The sequence below is a fragment of the Mirounga angustirostris genome, unplaced genomic scaffold (assembly GCF_029215605.1).
Source record: "Mirounga angustirostris isolate CCGP_5_RB_7025 unplaced genomic scaffold, mMirAng1.0.hap1 SCAF_3, whole genome shotgun sequence".
NCBI classification, from domain to species: Eukaryota; Metazoa; Chordata; class Mammalia; order Carnivora; family Phocidae; genus Mirounga; species Mirounga angustirostris.
In genome coordinates, this window is record NW_026991711.1 from 106,056,408 (window position 1) to 106,075,891 (window position 19,484).

The 19,484-nt window shown below is 40.9% G+C and overlaps 1 protein-coding gene and 1 pseudogene across 1 annotated transcript in view; one reads left to right on the forward strand and one right to left on the reverse strand.

Moving 5' to 3' along the window:
* NXPH2 (neurexophilin 2) overlaps positions 1 to 19,484 on the reverse strand; it is a 114,985-nt gene that overhangs the window by 60,045 nt on the left and 35,456 nt on the right. The gene's annotated exons all lie outside the window — the stretch shown is intronic.
* Positions 7,744 to 9,577, forward strand: LOC123839139 (tigger transposable element-derived protein 1-like; annotated as a pseudogene).

Genomic DNA, 19,484 nt, shown 5'->3' on the forward strand with positions numbered 1-19,484 from the left:
GTCCAGGATCAAGGTGTTCGGAGGGTTGGTTTCTTCTGAGGCCTCTTTCCTTGTCTGTCTAGACATGGTCTTACTGTGACCTCACTTGGTTCGTCCCTTGGTCTATGTTGTCTGTGTCCTAATTTCCTCTCATAGAGACACCATTCATAGTGGAAGGCCACTCATATGATCTCATTTTACCTTAATTACGTCTTGAAAAGCTTTATCTCCAAAGCTTTATCTCCATTATCTTCATCTGAAGTACTGGAGCCCAGGATTCAATATATGAATTTGGAGGGACTTAAGTCAGCCCATAACACATCTGAGGCCAGGTTCTAGAAGGCTAGGCATCATCTGTTGTTTACTCTGAGGCCCTAAGCCACTATGTAAGAAATACGACTCCCCTGGGGCACCACAAGTGGAAGTCCAAGCCACTGGACAGGTCACGCGTAGATGCCCGGGGGCTCATGGCCCCAGCTCCGCCTAGACCTTGTGTTGTGCCAACACAAGAGCCAGACATGGGAGCGAAGTCCTAAAAACTCCAGCTGATTTCAGCCCCTAGCCATCCAAGTCACCCAGATATTTTAGTCTTCCCAGATGAGGCCCCATACTTTGTGGAGCAGGAACAAGCTATCCTGGCTGCAGCCCATCCAAATTCCTGACCCACAGGACCTACGAACACAGTAAATTGGTTGTTTTATGCCACTAAATTCAGGGTGGTTTGTTACACATCAATAGATAACAGTAACTCCATCTCGGGGCTTCACATATGTTCTCTTCTCTCCCTGGAATGCTCTTCCCTCTGCTCTTGGTCATCGTCCTCTCTCTCACCTTAAACATCACCTCCTTAGAGAGGTCTCTTCTGATGGCCAGTATAAAGTGTCCACCCCCTTTCATTTGTCTTAGAGTTCCTTATGCTTCCCCTTCAGAGCATCCATAGATACTTAAATGGCATTTAATCATTTATTTTTATCAGTCAGTTTCTGCCTTCTCCATGAGACTACTTGCTTTTTAAGAGCAGGAACCACTTTCCATTTTTTTTTTCCCCAGATCAGATATGTTGTATGTGCTCATAATCAGAGGTTGCGCAATACTTGTTGAATAGATAGATGACTATCGGTTCAGCATTACTGTTTTTGTTGGAAAAAAATCATTGAAAGTAAACTGATGGTATTTAGGAAGAGGTTTGCTTCAATTTAAGCAGTGCACTTTGATTGAGGACCTGTTCTTGCTGGCTCTAATCTAGGAGCTGACAATGCAGTGACAACCAAAGAAACCCAAATGTCAAATAAATCCACCAGTGGACAGCACTGTGGCAACTCACAAATAGTCTGTTCTTTGGCACAGTCTTCCCAGGGCTTTGGCAACTTACCGTGGGAGTCAAAGTGATGAAACTACTGGCTCAAAATGTCCATGACGGTCTGCCCTTGGTGGGTGAGGCTGTTTCCAAGTTCTTCCAGAAATACTAGGCTGAGCCTTTAGAAGTCTATGCACAGTACGGATGATGAACAATTTCAGCAAATCTTTAGGGAGATCTGTTAGAAATCACAGAGGTCAACCCGAGGAGAGGGCTGGAGTCTTAGGGCCCAAGGGCAGCATTCTGGTCTTAACACAGAGCAGCACCATTAAACCATCACAAGGAGGGGGCAGTATCATGGCCTTGACAGGCCCAGCTTCACGATTCCTAAAACTCACTTCTTTTCGTAATAGTACCTCTTTGTTGTTTTTGGCCAGAAGTTTTGCAGTTGTTTCTAGTTAAGCTTCTTAGGTCTCATGATTTATATATTGCCTCAACCTATGATCTGTGTGTATGCACCTCTGCCAAAATCTGAAAATGATGTCTGCGTAGGCTGTTATGAGTAGGCAGGTGTGGATGGTATGTGGATAAAGAGGAAACAGAAACAAGAAAAATGTGACTAATGAGGCAAAGAAGGTTAAGGAACTAGCTGATTCTTCTAGACATCTTGGTTTACATCCAAAGTATGCCAAATTAGAAATAAATCATGGACTACATTGCTTTCCAAGTCTGCTGATCTCGTACGTGCTGTGTCATAAGGGGGGTTCTATGATTAGGGATACAATCATCTCAGGCAATCAAAAATGTTTCCAGAATCCTGTAGAGACATTTGGCCCATGCAAAGTCCTAGAGAAGAGGAGGGGGTTGGGAAGCTCCTTAGGTGACCTGTCATATATATGGCCCTGGAGGAGAGTCAGATGTCTAACTGGACTTTTTAAAAGGCACCCGCATGGTGAGGTAAGGAGAAACAGTTAAAAAACTAACTTTGTTAAACTGTCAAGGAGGGAGCTCCTTTCAGGAGAAGGTCTCATCGAAAGTTCTGTCAGTGTCAGACCTGAGGATGTGGACTTCTTTCTAATGAGGGGAGATCCTCAGCTATGCTGACCCAGCCTTTTGAGTCCTGCACTTTAAAGCTGCACTAGGCGGGCTCTGCCCTTCTCCCACGTTGCCATGTTGGCTTTATGAACGTGTGCCGTGATCTCTTTGACCTTTCTTTTGAAGCCCATGGTCTTCTCAGTGTTCCTTCTGCTGGTATTCTGGTTTTAGTTTGTGCCCTTAATCTTTTATTTAAAGTCTTAATAACTGGCTCTTCGTAATTCTAAGTAATATGGCTCTTCCTAGTTCCATTGCTTAGTCTTTTTATTTCACTTGTAGAGGTTTGCTCACTGTCATTGATTATATACATCATGGCATATTTGACATAAAGCCTCCAGATTAAATAGAAAAAACCTGAGGCAAATCACAAATATTTGGTATTGTGCAAAACAGGCTTTCAAGCAATTGACTACATTTCCTCCTTTTCAAAATGCAGCTTCTATGCTCTTAAATCATCTCTCGTCCTGTTTAACGTGCACAAATCCTTCAAATACCTTACAGGACTTGTTTCTTTTTTCTATCTTTAAGAACTTGAGAAAAGTGAATTTATTGAAATAAGCTGTGTTGTATGTTCTAAAAATTCTTTCTCATTCCCTGTATCAACATGGCCTATAATGAAATGATATGAAGGAGAAATTCCCTTAAAGATGATTTTTCTATTGACTGAAAAATTTCTATGAGCTTGTTTAGTAAGGGTGGTCCAGTGATAAGTGTATTTAAAGAAATCAAGATAAACAGAATTTTATTAACTGGGGATAGCTTAGAAAGAAAGAATGGAAAGTTATAAAGACTTAGAGAGAATATCTGACTTAAAACAGGGGTTGAATAAATATCTAGATATTTTATTTCTGTGTAAATCAAGGGGGAAACCGCTTATTAAATCTGCAGGTGACTCCAAGCTGGGAGAGATTATTAATCCATCAGATTACAGAACCAAGAATCAGAAAGATCTTGAAAGACAAAAAGGAAAGATAATGAAATTAATGGAGAGAAATGTGAAGTCTTTGCACTTAAACCTGGAAGATTTTTCTGTGGAAATTGTCATTTCATGTGAAGAAATATCTGTATGTTTGGTTGTCCTCTAGCTATGCTTAAGCAAGAAGGGGATATAACATCTAAGAAACTGTCCCAAATACTGGCTGCATTATAGAAGCAGATTATATGGGGCGTTCAAAGGAGGTTACTGTACCCATGGACTTCAGATCATATCTTGATATTCATACTTGGTTCTAAAAGGGGCATTAAGTAATGAGCTGTCTCCAGAAGATGAAGACCAGGATCTGGAAGTTTCCAGAAATTAAAGTCAGGGGTAGTGAAAGGATTTGCAGTTATACATCAGGAAACAAAAAGACTTCAGAGACAATCAGAATGTTGTTTGTAAATACTAGAGGAAGTGTCAAATAAAAGAAGGAGACATTTGGGTAGTTGTAAAGGGTAGGTCTAGAAGAATGCATGGAAGTTACTGAGAAGCAGAACTCAGCTTGGGGATATTTGATTTAATAAAAGCTTAACTACCTATTATGTTCTGAGCATCAGGAATACAAAGCTCAAGAGGGCTCCATCTCTGTTCTCAACTTTGTATTTTAGAAGGGGAGTAAAGTTCTAAGCACCCAATTTCAATGTATGTGGGGTTGTTTTCTCCCCGCCAATAAGCAATGCTCTGGCACCAGCTGGGTGTCCTCCAATTTAACTCAAATCTGACACTATTGTGGAATTATATAAAACTTCCGGGCATGAGAGAAAAGCTTCATTTCCCTTTCTAAAACAAATGGCTAATGAACTCTTTGTGAACTGGGCAAAAAGACCTTTGGACTGGGCCAGAAACAGCAAGTATTTTACAAGCAATTGTTTATAAAGTCAACAGGACAATGGGCATTCTGATCATTAGACCGTGGGTTGTAGACTTTTTAAAAACATACTAGCTAAACTAATTAAGGTACACCAGGAGTAGTTTCATTTGTTAGCACCAATAGAATAGTTGATCAATTTGTAACCAAAAGCAGCTCTGCCTGTTGGTACCAACTGACAATTTTTTTCCTCTTTTATCTGAGTCATTAATTGTTCTCCTTCCTTTTTTCTCATAAAAACCCTTGCTTTCGGGCGCCTGGTGGCTCAGTTGGTTAAGCGTCTGCCTTCAGCTCAGGTCATGATCCTGGAGTCCCGGGATAGAGTCCCGCATGGGGCTCCCTGCTCGGCAGGGAGTCTGCTTCTCCCTCTGACCCTCCCCCCCCATGCTCTCTCTCTATCTCATTCTCCCTCTCAAATAAATAAATAAAATCTTAAAAAAAAACAACAAACCCTTGCTTTCACACTGTAGGCAGGACATTTCCTGGTTACTGCTGGAATCCACGCTCTTGAATTACAATTCTGAGATCCCAGATAAATGCCTTTGTTCTTTTTCAGTTTTGCCTTCTGTATAGGTTGACACTATCTATCCAGAGATAGCTTCACATCCCACAGGTTATGGGTCAGTCCCAGGAGACTGCCCCCCTCCCCAGTTTGGGATGCCAGTTGCAAGTCCAGGTCACCACCTGTGCTTCTGACCAAGCACCTATAGGTTGAAGATTCCAATGACCTTTTTTGGGATATATATATACTCCTTATAACTCACAATATCACAGGGAGGCAATGAGATAAAGTAACTATTCAATGTGATTGGTGACAGAGAGGAAGAAATGTCCAAGCTAGGGGAAGCTTTATGAACACGGTTGTGTTTAAGCTAAACCTTAAAAAGTGATTGTGTGCTTGTAGAAGAATGGAATATGGACTAGAGGGAGTGAACACCAGTTAGAAAGATGACAGTAAAAAGCCAGATGCCAGGAGTGGTAGGAGATTTGGACAGGGCAGAATGGATAGGACCTAGTGCTGGTGGGGGTGGCTAAAGGAAGTGAAGGAGAAATGCACCCAGGGTGGTTCTAGGAATTTGTATTTGGATGCTCAGATGGCTGATGGTACCATTAATGAAGAGAGGCAATATGGTAAGCAGGGGATGTTCAGGGACAAGAAGAGAAAACAGGAAATTCACTGAGCTTGTGGTAGCTCAGAAGCATCTTAATAAAAATGTAGAATCAAGAGATGGAAATCAGAAAAATGGTCAAAGTCAGAGGTATAGATCTAGAAGCCCTCAGTTTGTAAGTGGTAACTAGTCTTGATAGTGGGTGGTATTATCTGGGGTGTGGTAGAGAAGATTTTACTAAGTGAGAAAGCCAAGAATAAAATCTTGGGGAAGTCAGTTGTTTGAGGTCAGGTGGGAAAGGAGTTTGTGGCAGGCAAAAAGCCGTGCTTAAACTTAAATATGGTACTATTCTGGAAAATCCATGATATCGGATATCTGAACTTGGATACTGGTTTTTATTGATCTAAAGGGTCATAAATAAAAAAAAAATAAAAAAAAAATAAAGGGTCATAAATCTCCTAGGTACTATAAATACCAAAAAAAAAGCTGCTGGTTGAGACTGATTTTTGTAGGAGGTTTTAGAGTTAGCATCCCACTATGGTATGCTTGTTTTTTACTTTCCCACATCACCAATCCCCACACATTTTACTACATATTTCAGAGCCAATCTGTCTCTGGAATGTCTTGGCCTTCCAGGGATATTCTCTCTCAAGTCGAGAGCAATGTGTTGGAATTAGTCAGAACTGGACGGCCCCTCCAGCCCTCGAAATTGCTGGTATCCTAATTACTATCGGTAAAATACACAACACACAACTTTCAGGCAACTAATGAGGAGAGTGCTTCCTTGACTCATTATGTAGTGTGTCATCCTTTGAAAGACACTGCCAGTCTAATCTGTGGTTAATAATCCAGTGACCAAAACAAAAGAGTTGTTCTACTGTCTGGTTCAACTGAACACCTTCATTCTCATATGTAGACGAAGTCCAGTGTAGTAGAAAGAAAGCAGAGTTTGGATTAGGTTTTGGATTCCAAACCCACTTTATCACTTTCTAAAACTTATTTTCTTTATCTGGAAAATGGTAACGATATGGGGCTTATGGGCTTGTTCTTGTAATTAAATAAAACAATGAAGAAAAGGGCGCCTAGGTGGCTCAGTTGGTTAAGCGACTGCCTTCGGCTCAGGTCCTGATCCTGGAGTCCCGGGATCGAGTCCCGCATCGGGCTCCTTGCTCAGCGAGGAGTCTGCTTCTCCCTCTGACCCTCCCCACCTCATGCTTCCTCTCTCTCTCAAATAAATAAATAAAATCTTTAAAAAAAAAAAAAAAACAATGAAGAAAAAAACACTTGGAATAGTGCATGACAATTAATGCCCCCCCCCCGCAAATGGTAATCACTATTTCTAATTTTATTTTCATCTTCCCTCACTGTGTGCAAAAATCTTTATCTAACCTTTAGAGAGATACCTATTACCTCAGACTACAAGGGATAAAAGACTTTAAAGAAAACAAAACACTGTGGTTATTCAAAGGATTTTCATGGCACTGATAAATGGGTCTTTTGTCCAATATAGATTTCCTCGATCACTTCAATGCTCATTATAGAAGCACCTCTGTTCTATTCTCTCTTTTACGGTTTTGTTCCTACAACAAAAGAAATCAAAGCACCCCAGTTCAATGTGATGCAGTGCAACCCTAATCTAACTTCATTGAAACAAAGAGGCAGCACCGAGGGGACTGCCTGCATTTGCTCCCCTGGCTCTGCCCGGTTAGTGCTGCTTGCGGGAAATATGTTATCACACATGCCATGTGCTGCGGCATCAAAGGGGGCAGAAGCAGGTGAACTGGGCATTTTGTCTCTCATCGGATTCTTTGTGGATGGACACACTTGTGACACCATCCTAAGAGACCTTATCTGCCTGCAACCCACAGACTCACTACACAGTGCAATGGGGGCCAGCAAACGCTCAAACGCTCAAAGGCTTCAAAAATTAACAAACTCTGGGGAAACAGGGTCTAATTTGTTAAGAGGAAAAACTTCTTAAAGCAATAGGTTAAAGTTCACACTGGATACAGGATGGTGAATAAGGTAGCAATGATTGCTTCCGTGAGCAATGTTTTATTGCCCGAGGAGCAGAAACTACAAAACAACTGTATAGTCATACCTCATTTTATTGCACTTCAGTTTATTGCATTTTGCAGATATTCTGGGGTTTTTTTTGTTTTTGTTTCTGTTTTTCTACAAACTGAAGGTTCGTGGCAACCCCGCATTGAGCAAGTCTATCGACGCCATTTTTCTAATAGCATTTGCTCATGTTGCGTCTCTGTGTCTCATTTTGGTAATTCTCACATATTTCAAACTTTTTCATTATTACTGTATTTATTATGGTGCTCTGTGATCAGTGATCTTGTGTGTTAATATAGTAATTGTTTTGGGGCACCATCAAACATGCCCACATAAGACAGCAAACAATATATAAATGTGTGTCCTGATTCTTCTGCCAACCAGCCAGTCCCTTTTCTCTCTCCTTCCTTTTGGGCCTCCCAACTCCCTGAGACACAACAATATTGAAATTAGACCGGTCAATAACCATACCATAGCCTCTAAGTGTTCAAGTGAAAGGGAGAGTCACATGCCTCTCACTTTAAATCAAAAGCTAGAAATAATTAAGCTCAGAGAGGAAGGCATGTTGAAAGCCAAGACAGGCTGAAAGCGAAACCTCTGGTGCCAAATAGCCAGCCAAGTTGCAAATGCAAAAGAGAAGTTCTTGAAGGAAATTAAAAGTGCTACTCCAGTGAACACACGAATGATAAGAAAGGGAAACAGCCTTATTGCTGAAATGGAGGTTTCCTTGGTTTGGATAGAAGATCAAACCAACCACAACATTTCCTTAACCAAAGCCTAATCCAGGGCAAGGTCCTAGCTCTCCTCATTTCCATGAAACCTGAGAGAGGTCAGGAAGCTGCAGAAGAAAAGTTTGAAGCTAGCAGCGTTTGGATCATCAAGTTTAAGGAAAGAAGACATTTCCATAATATAAAAATAGAAGGTGAAGCAGGAAGTGCTGATGCAGAAGCTACAACACATTATCCAGAAGATCTAGCTGAGATAATGAATGAAGGTGACTACACTCAACAACAGATTTTCAATTTAGTCAAAGCAGCCTTCTACTGGAAGATGCCTTCTCAGACTTTCATAGCTAGAGAGGAGAAGTCAATGCCTGGTTTGAAAGTTTCCAAGGACAGGCTGACTCTCTTGTTTGGGGTGAATGCAGCTGGTGACTTGAAGTTAAAGCCAATGCTCACTTACCATTCTGAATCGTAGGGCCCTTATGAATTATGCCAAATCTACTTGGCCTGTGCTCTATAAATGGAACAACAAAACCTGGATGACAGCACATCTGTTTACAACACAGTTTACTGAATATTGTAAGCCCACTGTTGAGAGACTTACTGCTCAGAAAAAAAAGATTCAAAATATTACTGCTCGGTGACAATGCACCTGGTCACCCAAAAACTCTGATAGAGAGGGACAGTGAGATTAAGGCTGTTTTCATGCTTGCTAACCCAACATCCATTCTGCAGCCCTTTGATCAGGGAGTAATAATAAGACTTTCACGTCTTATTATTAAAAAAAAAATATTTGCAAAGCTATGGCTGCCCTAAATAATGATTCCTCTGATGGATCTGGGCAAAGTCAATTGGAAACCTTCTGAAAAGGATTCACCTTCCCAGATGCCATTCAGAACATTCATGATTCACGGGAAGAGGTCAAAACATCAAGCATCTACTGGGTTTGGAAGAAGTTGATTCTAACCATTGTGGATGACTTTGAGGGGTTCAAGAATTCAGTGGAAGAAGTGACTACAGATGGGTTAGAAACAGCTAGAGAACTAAAATTAGAAGTGGAGCCTGAAGATGGGACTGAACTGCTGCCATCATGAGAAAACTTTCACGGATGAGGGATTGCTTCTTATGGATGTGCAAAGAAAGTGGTTTCTTGAGATGGAATCTATTCCTGGTAAAGATGCTGTGAAGATTGTTGAAATGACAACAAAGGATTTAGAATGTTACATAAACTTAGTTGATAAAGCAGTGCCAGGGTTGGAGAGGACTGACTCCAATTTTAAAAGAAGTTCTATTGTGGGTAAAATGCTATCAAACAGTGTCACATGCCACAGAGAAATTGTTCATGAAAGGAAGAGTCAATCAATGTGGCAAACTTCTCTGTTGTCTTATTTTAAGAAACTGCCACAACCATCCCAACCTTCAGCAACCACCTCCCTGATCAGTGAGTAGCCATCAACATCTTGCTGAAAGTTCAGATGATGGTTAGCATTTTTTACCAATAAAATATTGCTTAGTTAAGGTATGTACATTTTTTTAGATGTAATGCTATTGCACACTCAACAGACCACAGTATAGTGTAAACATAATTTTTTTAAGATTTCAGTTTTAAGTCCTCTCTACACCCAGTATGGGGCTTGAACTCACAGCCCTGAGATCAAGAGTTGTACGCTCCACTGACTGAGCCAGTCAGGTAACCCCTAAACATAACTTTTTTAGGCACTGGAAAACTAAAAAAATCATTTGACTCGCTTTAATATGATACTCGCTTTACTGCAGTGGTCTGGAACCGAACCCGCAGGATCTCTGAGCTATGTCTGTATCAGTGATAAAAACAAAGTAGCAACAATAATAAGCATAACCACAACCACAGTCATAATAATGTGCTTTAATTTATGCAAAAAGTAATCATCGAATACCATCTCAGGTTCCAGATTTCATTGCCGTACTAGGAGGCATGGGGGTGGGGGTGCGGGGTGGGGAGAGAAGGAGGGCCACAGCACCCGTGTAAATAAAACTAGTAGACACAAACAAACATTCACAATATTTGCCCCCCAAATTTTACACACACATACACACACACATGCAGAAGAGGGAGAAATAAGCATTGACCCCGATGATCAGAAAAGGCTTCCTATGGTAAACAGCAATGAAATGTGGTGAGGAGCTACTGTGGAAATAGAATAAGGAATGAGCTAAGGTATGCAGGGCACAAAGGAGGAGGAAGGGAGTGGCCGAGGGAGGAAGGGGCAAGAAGTCCCACATGCCTGTCACCCGCAGCGGGGTCATGTTAGGCAAGGCCAGAGGAATATGGTGGGAGCAGGTTACAGAGGGACATGAATACCAGGTTAAAGAAATGTGATTTTTTCCTCTGCAGTTGAGCTGATGAAAAGCCATCTGCTCTCAAGTAGGGAAATGACGTATGATCAAAGATGCAGTGTAAGATTAACCTAGCAGTAGTGAATCTGCCTCAGGAACGAGGCAGGAACTGTGCATATGTATAAAGAAACAAAAAGATATAGCATATATATCGGCACTGTATGGAATAGGTTAGAATGTGAAGGGGGAAAAAAACACAAGCAGGGAGAACAGACAGGGTGTAGGGGAGAAGATATAGTTCTGACCCTAGAATTATTAGGATATGTACACTTTGAGTTGCTTTTGTAACAGTTGTGGCAATTTTTCCCTAATCCATCCATATCTGCTCCCTAAAATCCTCTTTTGCTGATATGGTACAAATCTGCACACCGGTGTTGTTAATCCACAGAAAAGAACCATGCACACTGGGCTCAAGTCCGTGCTCAGTTCTTCGCCTTAGGGCCCTGGTGGCATGAAAGGCCTGACCACCTGGAGATCATGACTGCAATCTGCAGTAGAAAAAGGAGGGACAAGTCAGGAGTAGATTTTAGTAACTAGTTCCTGGTTAACTTAGGAAGAGAGGGTCCTAGAACTGCAGACGTCTTTGAGAAAATCTGTCCATTGGAAAACAGAGTTAAGAGCTTGAGTTAAAGTATTATTTTTCAACTTTTTGGCTACAGGTACTCTGCTACTCCATTTTTTTTCTCATTTTCTCTATTAATCAACATGCCACATCAGTATCCAATTGTTCTTGAACTTTGCTTGTTTGCCTGCACACCTTTTCAGAAGATTATCAAAGTGTGATGAGGGGTTCTAGTCATCCTGAAATGAATCAGCTAATTAAATAAATTTTATCTCAGGTATATTGCTTTAGTTCAATTAAGTTGCTAAGCCAATCACATCAGAATAAATCAACCATACTGTTAAATAATTCTTTTTTTTTTTTTTTAAAGATTTTATTTATTTATTTGACAGAGAGAGACACAGCGAGAGAAGGAACACAAGCAGGGGGAATGGGAGAGGGAGAAGCAGGCTTCCCGCTGAGCAGGGAGCCCGATGTGGGGCTCGATCCCAGGACCCTGGGATCATGACCTGAGCCGAAGGCAGACGCTTAACGACTGAGCCACCCAGGCGCCCCTACATAATTCTTTTTAATAAACAGAGTTATAATTATATGAAGGCAATTCTGAGGATTCCATATGCTACAGAGCAGGGAACCTAATTTATTTCCTTGATTCGGAGAGACAAACTCACTCATGTGTAATAACTTTTATCATCCAAAATTTTAATTCTTATTGTATTATAAAGTTTAGAGTCTCTTGCTTGCTTTATAGATCACAGTAAGAATGAGTTCACGCTGGGGTTTGTGGGGGAAAGGGAGGCTTTGACACAGATCTGAAAGGATGAGCATAAAGCCATGCTGCAAATTCGCTAGGCAGTGTCAGAAACGAGTGCTGATGCCTCTGGTGCTTTTGAACAGCCAACGTAAGGAGAGAAGTGAGTGGGGGTTGGGTGGGGAAAAGATACCTCTTGAAACAGATCCGTGGAGAGAAGAGCCATGTTGGGACAATCCCCTTGCTTCCCACATCACCCTCCACGTTTTCCTGGCAAGTCATAGGCGTCATTATCAACTCCTGGTGAAAATGACTTATTTTAAAATATAACAAAACAGAAATCCACTTAACAGATCTGAGACCAGGAATGAAAACACCTTTGTTTAACAACTTGGCCTGATTCTCCGCGCATGCTGCTGACGGCTCAGCGTTGTTGTGGATGGGAACGAGTGAAGCTTGCAAGGGGAATCGGTCCGTGGTAACATGATGTTCAGAGACAGCTACCGTCTCCAACCAAGATGGTGTTGGCGGAGCGGCAGTCACCACTGGCCCAAGGGATGGATGGCCTGCACAGCCGTGCACACACTCATTCTTCCAGCCACTCAGACAGGGATGAGCGCTGGGGAGCTCCGAAATAATGAAGAAATGGTTGGCCGGGGTCCCTGAGAGCTACCTTGGCTTACCTTCTCTTTGAAGTGATTTTTTGAGAATGTCAGAAAAATAGGCAGTCATCCCCCACTTTTTTGGTTCCTATTTCTCACTATTGAAGTTCTGAAATTGTATGATCTAAATCCCAGTTATTTCTGGAAGAGATGGATGAATAACCCAATTTCTCAGTTGGGGATGGCACCTCTTATCATTTAATTTCCCTATGTGCAGAAGTTGTACCACTTGTAAATGAAATGAAATGAAATAACCTAGACACAAATATCCTAATTTCACGAGAAAAAATCTAGGTTAAGGCAACAAAAGTAGCAAAAATTGATGTGAAAGCAAGGCATTTAGTGTATTATATACTTTCTGTAGTGGTTACATTTAATTCCATTCTGGATGGCTACTAGAAATGTTTGGATATCAACTACATTTACTTCCGTTTGCTTCCAGCCCTTATATAATTACCTAGATGCCGAACAGAGAGAAGTAGAGGATCCCCAAAGCAGAGAAAGCCCTGTGTTGCACTCGATTTGAGCATTAATGGGTAGAATGTTACCATGGTAAAATGCACTATTGTTAATTCACGGTTACACATTCCACAGAAGCTAGCATATTGCTCTCTATTTATGAGCCTGAAAAGTCAATCCCATGCCATCATTAGCCCATAATTCCAGCCAACTGTCAGCATTCCAAATGAAAGAGAGCAACACAAAATTTGGCTCGAATTAAACCAGTTCATTACTAAGGTATTAATCCCAGGAATAATGAGTCTTGGGCTCAGAATTCAGATTGTTTTATTTATCCTCCACAACCTCAGAGCTGGGTGTCTCACAGCCTTGTAGATGTGAGATGTGTCTGAGCTAACACTTGAATCTATCTTCAGGTGCTCCTCTGGGATGAGGGGCTGGAGCCCTGGAGGAGGTGTGGATTTTTTTCTGGAATCTACATAGGTTAAAATACTGAGGAATCCTAGGAGAAAGTGAGTGCTCTCTAACAGAGCATAGTGAGAAAAACAGCAGTTGTTTTTGATAACGAAGAGATGAATTTGCATCCTATGGGAAAGTATCGATGCATTTTTGACAGGAATTTTCTTGCTAATATTTTTGCTGAATATTCATTTCAAAAACACTCTGGTATGCTATTGTAATAGCAGGGTATGGTGACAGATGGTAGCTACACTTGCAGTGAGCTGTGCATAGCATAACATACAGACTTGTCAAATCACTATGTTGTATACCTGAAACTAATGTGACATTGTGTGTCACCTATATTTCAATTAAAAAAAAAACCTCTGGCATTATTATAGAGTCATATAAAATGGGATTAAAGGTTTCTTCCTAAGATTCCCAAAACATCGTAAGTGTCCGCTGACAACAGTCGATGCCACGATGTATGAACGTGACAGGAGTGTGTGTAAGACACCAGCTGGACACCCCAATAGCAATGCAGATCCTTCGCTTGGCTGAAACTGTATTCACTCCCAGCAAGGAGGCACCACCGCCACCCCAACCCCCACCTTTGCTGGGCCCAGAGCAAGCCAACTTTATTCCATGAACTCAAAGGAAAGGAAATAGTGACTTTTTAAAATCTCGACTCAAGTTTTGCCATGCCGACAAAGTGTTTTTAAAGTTTAGGTTCCAAAGGTATCCAGGAGCCATACAGACTGATCTGGAACAGAACTGTCTACATCACAATAGAGACTAGAGATATGGTAGTGATTAAAAGTAACAAATATTGCTTGACCTCGGATATGGCAAACACAAACAGCAATAATGTTTTTATCATGCCTTTTCACTTCTAAATCAATGTGAATTGGTATAAGTCCATGAGATCATTTCTTATGATCTCTCTTCTAGTAAATATTGGTGATTCACATTTCAAAGAGCTGGCCAAAAGAAAGCATTCTCAAATATATTTCAAGGGAGTTACCATAGCGTCAAAGTAGTTCTTTTGATTGCTTGTGACTAAGGCCGTTAGTCTGTACCCAATGCAGGGAGAAATGGATTTACAAATGCCATGAGGTATCTCTTTGAGATCATAATTATCTGGCCAAGACCCACTTCTAATTGAAAAAGACAGCTAATGCCCATTGACTGGTGAATGGATAAACAAATTGTGGTATATCTAGATAATGGAGTATTACTCAGTCATACAAACGGATAAGTACTGATACCTGCTATAACATGGATGAACCTTGAAAACATTATGCTCAGTGAAAAAAGCCAGCCGTAAATGACCAGAAATTATGTGATTCCATTTGTATGAAATGTCCAGAATAGGCACTCCATAAAGAAGTAACTTGAGTTGTCTAGGACTGGAGAGAGTGGGCGATAAAGAGTGACTGCTAATGGGTATAGGATATCTTTTGGAGGTAATGAAAATGTTCTAAAATTAGATAGTGATGGCTGCACAACTCTGTGAATATAATTAAAAAACACTGAACTGTACATTTTTGAAAGGGTGAATTTTATGGTCTGTGAATTACATCTTAATGAAACTGTTATAAAAATGACTAAAGCTAGGGGCACCTGGGTGGCTCAGTCGGTTGGGTGTCCAACTCTTGATTTTGGCTCAGATTATGATCTCAGGGTTGTGGGACTGAGCCCTGTGTCTTCGGCTCTGTGTTCAGCGGGGAGTCTGCTAGAGATTCTCTCTCCTTCTGCCCCTCCCTCCCACTTGCTCTCTCTCAATAAATAAATAAATAAAATCTTAAAAAATGACTGAAGCTATCCTGTTATTTTATTTTTTAAACCATATCTTTGAATATCTTACTCTCTTTATGATCATTACTAGTAGAGGAGTGGCTTGGCCATTAAAAAAAAAAAAAACTGTATGTTTTCAGTAGGCATAATGTTATGGATTGGCTGTGACTATCAGAATATACTGTTCTAAGGATTTTGTCTCCATACATAAAATAGATGACAGCATTTTTCCCCTAACTAGTACAGACAAATAATCTGTGAATTGGTGACTGACTCAAGAACGGATGTCTTTTCTGTCCAAAGAAAAGAAACTGAAAAAAAAAAAAAAAAAAAAAAAAAAAAGGACAAAAAGAAAGGCTCTCTCAGAGGGAAGGAGGGTAGTAATTCATTGTTATTTTTGGCACTGGTCCTACTGTTTCACATTAGTCTTTAGAGGCCTGTATAAACAGGTTGTTCTATCAGTGTCCACCACCCCCTCTTAGACTGAGCTTTGCTTTGATTAGCTCAATGTTTTGGCATTGGCTAGGTGTCCATCTGATCCTCCCTGCAGTTACTGATGCCCTCAATCTGCTACTCCCTGCCGTCATCTTGCCTAGGTCTCCCTCCTTCTGGTGTCCAGACGCCCTTCCTCCTCGTAAGCCTCCCTTCCTTTATGAACCAGCTTGAACCTGTTTCCGGGGTACTCTCTCTTGGGCACAACTCTGGTCCTTTTGGTCTGGCTTTTTCCACTGCTGTGAAGGGAATAGTTCTTCCTGGCTCTAGCCCCACCATGGGAGGACCGACGAGCCAGGCTCATTCTTCCCAGGTTGGGTGGGGATCTCTGAGTGCAGACTACCACTTCCAGAGACTTCCTCCCATCTCCATGTCCATATACAGTGGACAATTAAGTGGTCACCTGTTCCTCAAGAGTCCAGGACACTCAGGCATGCAGCCCTTAGGGTGCATATGCAGACACATGCATCCAGTGGTCACTTTTCCATGTGTGGCTGGCAAAGCTACAGAAACAGCTGCATCTGCTATGATGCCTCTCTTTTCTCCAGTTTTAACTTACTCTCTTGCTCTATCCTCGCTCAGACTTGATTCTGCCTCCACGCCTCTAGCTCTTAATCCTCTCACCCCGAAGCCCTCCTTGCTCCTCTCATTGTTTCTAGGTGATGTTCACAGCCTCCCTCTGACATGATATATTTGAGGTTAGGTGACTGGGTTTGGAATCAGATGCCATGGATTCCTTTTGGCCTTGACATTGACCAGGGCAAGTGACTTCATGAAGTCATTCATCCAATGTCACAGGGATGCTGCTAGGTACCTGCTACTGTACTACATGCTAGTGACCCTGCCGTGTGTCAGGAAGGACGAGGAATGACAAACAATTAGTTTGTTTAACCTCACCAGCCTGTTTCCTCCTCTGTGGCACAGGGACAAAAGGGTTATATCAATCTCAGAGGACTGCTGAGAGGACTGCCAGAAAGTTCTTACTTAGCTTGGTGTTTCAGAGTGAGCGCTCATTAAAAGCTAGCTCAGTGTCATCATTTATGTATCCTTTATAAGTCTGCATGGCATGAGTATCCTGTTGCCCAGTGGGCCACTAACAGGGCTGCCTCCCCATCATGGTCCAGTCGCTGGACGAGAATGACAGAACAAACAACAAAAAGGTGTGCAAACGTTATGGTGTCAGCTAAAAAGATATATTACTAAAATGCGTAGAGATGAGCTGGAAATGGAAAATGCCTGCATTTGAGATGTATGCTCACATGCGCACACACACACACGGTAATATATGTGGAAAATATATCAGGAGAGGAAGAAGAAATTGCCATATCTAAATAGTGGACATGAAACTTCTACTTACTACCAGATTTGCTTTTAGAAATCAAAGATGGCATCTTACTGCAACCCTAAGAATAAGGGGAGTCAATATACAAAACAGAGCTCATGGAGAAAGGCAGTTTTTTTAGAAAAGTATGCACTGTGGTCAGCAAGCTTAAGGACTTCTCTGTGATTATGTAATAAAATGGAATAAAAGAAATGTAGGTTTGCATTCTTGCTCCTACTTCTTCTCTTACCAAAAGGCTGAAATGTATGACTTTGTTCATTTAGTCCTAATTTTCAGATTTGATTTAGTAAAGTTATTAATAATACTTTATATGTTCCTTTATTTTTATCAAATTACTTTCATATACTTTGCCTTATGTTATCAATAGGCTTTTGTATTTTCTAATGATGGATCCTGAACATATATTCAAAGAATAAACTCTTTATTAAGAAAACAGAAAATCGGGGCACCTGGGTGGCTCAGTTGGTTAAGCGACTGCCTTCAGCTCAGGTCATGATCCTGCAGTCCCGGGATCGAGTCCCACATCGGGCTCCCTGCTCGGCAGGGAGTCTGCTTCTCCCTCTGACTCTCACCCCCTCATGCTCTCTCTGTCTCATTCTCTCTCTCAATAAATAAAACCTTTGAAAAAAAAAAAGAAAACAGAAATTCTAAAACAAATTCAAGAATTAGATGTTTCCCTATACCTTACCTTTCATTTGCCTCTTTATCCCAAGCTGAATTCTTAATTTAAAAAGTAAAACAGCAAAAACATTTAAAGTTTTGAGGACAGTTGCTTGAACTACAGGGGAAAAAGTAATAATTTTAAACCACAAATAGTTAAGAGTACAGTTTATAATGTCAGGATGCAATAATAAATTTTACCGACATGAAATATTTCTCTTATGAAAACACCACATTTAAGTTTTGTTCCTCATAAGGATGAATTTAAATGAGCAAACATTCCTCTACCAACTTAATTTAAGACCCGTGTGTTTCCTGGTATCTTAAATCAAACCAGTAGCAGGGACTGTGTTGCTTCTATAAAGGACTTGTTTTGTTTTTCATTTCAAAAGATGCTTACACGTCAGGTTGAAGCCAGAAACCTAAGGGACAGGTGTCCATTCCCTTTGAATCTCAGGGAAGATAGGGAAATGGTAGGCATTTCAGCTCAAACATTTTTTCCTTTTGGTCTTAAACAGGAAACACACAAGTGATACACACACAATGGGGTGATGTGAGGCTCATAAAGGATGAAAATAATAATGCAATCTTTTGTTGCATCCAAAATGTGGGTCTTATTTTATTCTTCTCTATGGTGATGACTGAAATGTTTCTTTTTATAGTTCACCATTTACTATGTTCAAAAGAAATATTTTGTGAATGTGAAAGTCATCCATGTATTCTGCTTTTAGTATCTCCCACGGAATAAAGATTTCAAAAGCCCCAAACTTGGAATGTATGCAAATGATCTAATTCTAAACATTAATATACAGTCCAAATTCAGCCAGTGACATATGTAAATGAAGAATTAAATAATTCGATTTAGGCATTAAAATAAAAGAAACTCATGAAATAAGAAAAAAATCCATTTGGAATATATTCTAGATATCACCAACATCATGGATCTAGCCCAGCAAGCAGAGCTATAACTGGGTAGCAGCAGAGTGGAGACTCATCCATCTGTCCATTCATTCATTCACCAAACACTTATTGAGGACTGCTACGAGGACAGGAACTATGCTTAGGTACCAGTGACACAAAGGTGAATAAGAACCAGTGTTTACCCATGAAGGCCTTTCAGACAAGTGAATGAATAGATATTGTCCCCAAAATCTATCGGGCAATAGTATGACTTCAAAAATTAAATTAAAGGGAAAAAGAGATGCATGCATAGCCTCAGCCACGTCAAGACAGCCAAAATTGGGGCGCCTGGGTGGCTCAGTTGGTTAAGCGACTGCCTTCGGCTCAGGTCCTGATCCTGGAGTCCCGGGATCGAGTCCCGCATCGGGCTCCCTGCTCGGCAGGGGGTCTGCTTCTCCCTCTGACCCTCCGCCCTCTCATGCTCTCTCTCTCTCATTCTCTCTCTCAAATAAATAAATAAAATCTTTAAAAAAAAAAAAGACAGCCAAAATTAAAAATCTAAATATTACAAGCTATGGTAAAATCAGAAGTGTTGGGGCCCTCATTCCAAGTTACAAATAATAGTGGTGGTTTCTATTGCCAGAGGCTATTTTGTGCCTTCTCACATTGTCTGGGACAGGACAGACCTTTCGGCTGTAGGACCTGGCAAGCCTCACTGAATGAGAACATTCTGTGGCCAAATGCACCCCCTGAACATGATCATACATTTTTAGGTTATTTAAAAAGCATACAGAAGAAACTAACCAAGAGTGAGTTGACTATACTGAGTTAAATTAAACAATTTATTTTACTCAATATTTTCTATCAAATGCTTTGTTACTTTAAAAAGTATAAAATAAACCCCCATGGGAGGCACTCGGCTTAACGCTTAGAAC